The 5,914-nt window shown below is 32.8% G+C and overlaps 1 long non-coding RNA gene across 1 annotated transcript; it reads left to right on the top strand.

Annotated features, from left to right (window-relative positions):
- The first annotated feature begins 1 nt into the window (after position 1).
- On the top strand, positions 2–4,837 carry LOC108380555 (uncharacterized). The gene is made up of 3 exons (XR_001849572.1): positions 2–36; positions 1,350–1,760; positions 3,749–4,837. It is a non-coding gene; the product is annotated as an uncharacterized LOC108380555 (long non-coding RNA).
- The last annotated feature ends 1,077 nt before the right edge of the window (positions 4,838–5,914 follow it).

Here is a 5,914-nt window from a genome sequence, read left to right as displayed (position 1 = left end):
ACTTGTGGTCGAGACATCCAGTTAGACCATTGACCCGTAAGTATTTATCGAGTTTTTAGTTAAACACATGTTACGTTTAATAGTTGTTTCTTTATTAAATATTTTATTGAATAAAGTGGATTTGGTTACCCTTTGTTCTGTATTGTGAAATGAAATATTTGATTCCATACCCATTCCGAAAGTTAAAAAGAAAAACACTTTTCCCATTTGTGTAGAGAATATTTCCACGACACACACTGTAGATAATTTAGATACACATTTATGAACAGTACACTGAACGAAATTAGCTTTTAGATGAAAACTGGTTAGAAAAAAAAATACTACAAAATTTAAAATTCCCATCCTCACCTCATACACGCGCTCTTGTGTAATCCTACAATTTTTTAGGTAGTCACTCTCATCCCATCAAAGCACTCACTCATAATTCACCACACTCTCTCAAAACGATATTTAAATAAGACTACATTCAACCTATTCCATCGACTTCCCATTCATTCATTTAACTCACTTTTTTTTAATTGGATATAACATTGAATTTTATACTAAACTACTGAAGCCTTATGAGAAATTCCACTCATTAGTATACGCATACATTCGATATGACTCTCGAGCTTTCCAAAATTACGTCCTTAAAAAAAATTCGAAAATCCGTTCAATCCCAGTCTTGAAACAAAACTCACTCATAGTTTTTCACTCACATTTATACTCAAACTTCTACTCGCATAGTCTTGGACTCATATCTCTTCAATTATACTCAAACTTCTACTCGCATAATTTTGCAATTATACAAAAAACTCACTCATATCTCTTGACTTGCATTTATACTAAAATTTCCACACTCATAATTTTGCGCTCATAAAAAACTCACTCACATTTGTACTGAAACTTTTAAACGAACAATTTTGGACTCATAAAAAAATTACTCACATTCACACTGAAATTTGTATCATCTTTTCACTCACTCATATATTTTCCTTTATTGTTATTATACTCAAATTCTTACACGCAAAAATTATGCCGTCATAAAAAATGACTCAACTATATATATTTTTACTCACATTTACAATCAAATTTCTACACGCATAATTTCGCACCAAACAAAAAAGAAGCTCGCTCATAGCTTTTCACTCACATTTGTACAAAATTTTCTACACGCGTAATTTTGCACTCATAAAAAACTCACTCGTATATTTTCACTCACATTTATACTCAAATCTCTACACTCACAATTTTACACCTTTTTAATATCCTACATTTCTCTTGTATATATCTTCTAATTTCTATACATTTACGAGTAATAAACATAAATATATTATCTCAAAATATCTCTCTATTCATTTTCATAACAGCTGATGGCGAAGAAATTTTCTAAATGAAAAGAAATTTTCCAATAACTTTGCAAATGATCGATAACGACAAACAAAGTAATACTTACAACGAAGCGTAAGGCTGTAAATGCATCATTTAACAAACTTAAATAATAACAAAAAAAAAAATATCTGTTTAAGATTCGAAAAAAAAATAATTACAACTCCATGCAACATAAAAAACGTACATAAAAGTTGAAACATCGTTAAATAAATATGTCATCAGAACGAAATACTATACGTACATCATATACTAGTAGTGAATTAGTAAAAAACTAATTTATGTATCCAATTTTATGTCTAACCAACAGCCAACCTTTAGAGCAAATCAAATTGGTTAAATAGATAGAAACAATTGCAAATTTTCCGCACATTGTTATAAAATAAAAATTGGTAAGAACACATTTGACATTTGTAAATATGTATTCCCTGCATGTTTAAAGTTCTCAGTTGCTGCATAGCGCGCCATCTGTTGCACGATACAAAATTCGAAATTAGTATTGCTGATGAATAACACATATGTACATACATGGATTGGTAGTATTTTCTTTTACATACATACACATAAGCGGGCGTAGTGCGATAGAAGTTAACATACATACGTATTTACGCTATGACATACATATATTTATACTTAGAATCATTACAAAGACAGTAGTCGAAGCTTGTGAATGTGAATTTTATTTTTTTTGCCCGTATTGATAGAAGTTTCCAGCAAATGAGTAATTCGGGAAAATGGTAGAGGTCTGCAGCTTTGATCTATGTTCCAAACAATGTTCTGATCTAACATTAACATTGATAGGTTTTAAAGACTTTTCAAAATTTTTTTGGACGTTGTTCCTGTCGGTTAGCATTTCAAGCTCTCCGCATTCACGTATTTCGGCTTTTTTTAAATACGTTTATATTCCCCTTTCAAATCTCGATAACACTCTGGTACAGCTTGCTCTGCGCGTATCCTCTGCGGCGTCTTGACTTTCTTCTTCATACCAATTGTTTCTGCGGTATCGCTGTAATCCAATTAAATGTACTTCCTCAAGGGCGGTATATAGGGAACGAGAAATTTTATGTGCGCTATGTGTTGCGATTGCAGCTTTTTAACGTCGAGCTTTCCTTCTATACTTAGACGTCGACTGGTTTATGCACAGAGGTCTATGTGTATCATGGATGCAACAAGGTTGTGATTCGAGTAGAGTTTAGGTCGAACCGTTGATCTTTTTCCACTGTAAACCATTTACTATCCCGAATGAAGCCGTTGTTGTTCAATATTTTCACCTCCGCTATCTACCCAAGCTATTGAAAAAGCTTGATCCCAAAGGCTTAGAGGCGCCTTTCTGGAGAGCTCTTCATACTCATCCCGACAACTCTGCAAAGGGAGCTTTTTTGTATACACCATCGATGGAGCATTGGTGCTACAGCACAGTGCTCTGTGATGACACCGGTAAGGACCCCAACGGCAGTTTGGTTTAGTGTCAATGGTTCCTCAGTACGACTCTTATTGAGTCTTGGCCACAAGGATCTTGATACCTCACAGTCTCTCGCTTGATCCAAAGATATTGGTTAGCACAAAAGAAATCGGTGGCAGTAGGGAGTTGTCCGCTTTGCTGGTTTGCATTTCCGAGCCGTGTCTAGCCATCCCGGCGTTCCCTTCCATATTGCTATGTCCAGGAACCAAGCAGAGAGAGGTTATGACGTGACTCGGTGAAGCCAGCGTTGCACGACGTTTCCGAACTGCTTTCGACTTTACCACCCTAGAGCCTAATGTTTTCAATGCCGCCGGGTTGTCAACGAATATAGTAACGTCCCTGATAGATACTTCTATCCCGTATGAGACAACCCTCCTTCTCTATAGCAAATATCTCCACCCGAAAGACACTGCAGTTATCAGGCAGGCGTTATGATTGCCTTATTTAAAAGTCCATGGAGTCCAGACCAGAGCCGACTCCATTTTCCATTTTGATTGACCAGAAGCCATGAAGCACTTAATTTGGGTTAATTTTGTGAGATTTTTTGGGCATTAAAAAATATCGAATTCAATGGAAATTTTATGACTAGGCAGCTTTGTTTAGCTGTATATCGATGGAATCTACCTTCTAGAAGAAAGCACTATTTAAAATAGTTCGAGGCCTGGAACTAATCAACCGTTTGCTGGAAACGTCTTGTATCTTTGAATCTAGTATGTAGTACTTAGAAACCACAAATTCAATTTTTTGGCGATACTAGTGCATCTTGATCTACCCTAAAGTACTATTTTTTAGGCACCTACATATATATGTATTTATATGTATTTGTATGTAACACAGTAGTTTATTTGTTTACCAAGTTGAAGAACATAAACCTTTAATTTATTGAAACACCAATTAATTCTGTTGTTTTTTCTGCAGCACATCGCACGATTTTCTAAATACGACGACAACGCGAACATTGTTTTATTTAGTAAACAAGTAAAACGAACTATGAAACGAGGGCTAACTCAAAAAAAAACGAAACCATTAAAAATAAGTCGACCTTATCCAATAAACGAAAATTTTTTCAACGCATCAAAATATCAACATCAACAACAAATAAAACAACACCACATGGCAGAAGGAATTAGAAAATTTTAAAAATAACGATGTGGGTGAACAACAGCAATACAAAAACAACAAGAACAACAAAAAAGTAGAAACGAAATAAAAATATTTTCGCTTTAAACAGCAACGAAACTCTTGTGTACTTATGTATTGTACTTAAAAAAAAAAATTGTATTTTTTTGTGTAAAATATGTATTTATTTAAATTTTTTACGCTGCCAATGACGAACAATGGAAAATAATATTAGTAAATGAAAAGCGAAATATATATTAAAAATACTTTATAAATAAATAAAAGCCAAAAATAAAAAAAGACCTAAGTGCATATTTCTCGAGGTTTGTTTTTGCGTACAACAGCGAAAACCGAATTATTATTTTTTTAATGTTAAAATTTTATTATTAACTGCAGTAATTTTGCGATAAGTATTGCAAGCAAAATAAAAACTGGTTTACATTTATTGTAGAATGAAGAAAAAAAGCTTCAAAGAGAGGCTAAAAGAGTGTAATATTTAAAAAATTGCTGGGTGAGATCCATGAATTCAGTAATTATGTCAGTAAAAACTGAGGCGAAGAAGAAGAAGAAGAAGATGAAGAATAATTATAATAAGAAGTAGAAGTGTTCCTTTTTTGTATATTTGTGTAAGTTGTATTTAAAAAAATTTAGCTAAGCAGAAAAAGTATGAAAATAAAAGTATAAAAATGCTAAAACACCAACAACTGTGCACGCATATCGCAGGTGCATGTAATTGTAAAATTTACAATTTATGTTGTAAAAGTGAATTAAAAAAAAAAAGGTATTTTTGTTAAAATATAAAATGTATTGTATGTCTGCCAACTTTTTATAAGAAAGGAAATGTAATAGAAATAAAATGCAATTACGACAACAACAACAACAACACCATATTACTGTAAGCGTACATTTTATTTACATTGTTTTGTGAAGTGCAAATTATAGTGTTACTCATTTACCGCCAAAATGCTAGTCAGAGTTATAAGCGATCCGTGTGTCAACTTTCAAATAAATTAGCTGTTTCTAAGTGAAAAGAGGTCCCGAATGGTGTTGGGTTTTCAAATTTAAAATCACACTGTGCCGCTAAAAAGGTTATAATTTCCATCTAAGATAGTTACCCAGATATGACTCCTGGAAAAGGTGGCAACCCTAATCATACATATTTTCAAAATAATATGTATAAAAAAATCGTTCATGCGACACGCATATTTTAATATTATATACATATATAATTGTGTATAAATTCACTAAATTCGTCCTTTTCCAAAAGGTGGCAACCCTCTTCAAAAGTATTTTCAAACTAAAATCTTCTTAAATTCCTTTCACCTGACATTGCTTTATATCATTCAGTTAATTTATGAATTCAGTTGAATTTGATTTTTGAAACACGTGGCAACCCTTTTAAATATAGTTCAAAAATTAAGTACATATTTTTAAACCCATTTCGATTGATACCTATACTTTAGTAATTTCTTTACCTTAAAAAATAACTTGAATTTAACTTTTTTAACCGGTGGCAACCCTCTTCAAACATCTCAAAAATATTCTAAATGTTTACACTAAAGATTCAAAGTAAGCTCTTCCTAAACTTCTTTCGTATTACCACACCCATATTGTGATACACATTTCAATTACTTAATTACCTCAATTTAAGTTCAATTTCGTTTTTTAAACAATTAGCAACCCTGCTACATGCAGTTAAGAAATTAATTCTTTTAAAAACATTTTCGATTGATAAAAACATAAGGATTAAATGATGATTTTTTCGATATCGCTTATAAGTGTTACGGTCCCTGATTGTAAATAAAGCAACATTTCAGGTTTCCACTGGGATGCCTCCGTTAATCGAAGAACAGCGTGCGCTGCCATCTGTTTTGTCTTGCCAAAACCAATGGCAGGAAATCTAAAAGAGTGTTCGGAGCAGCGTTCCGCTTTTGCAGATTATACTAGACCTTTGAACCTTGGTGT

Source organism: Rhagoletis zephyria, unplaced genomic scaffold, assembly GCF_001687245.7.
Source record: "Rhagoletis zephyria isolate East Lansing unplaced genomic scaffold, Rhagoletis_zephyria_1.1 Rzeph_scaffold_19623, whole genome shotgun sequence".
In the NCBI taxonomy this organism is placed as follows: domain Eukaryota; kingdom Metazoa; phylum Arthropoda; class Insecta; order Diptera; family Tephritidae; genus Rhagoletis; species Rhagoletis zephyria.
This window is presented reverse-complemented; position numbering and strand designations above follow the sequence as displayed.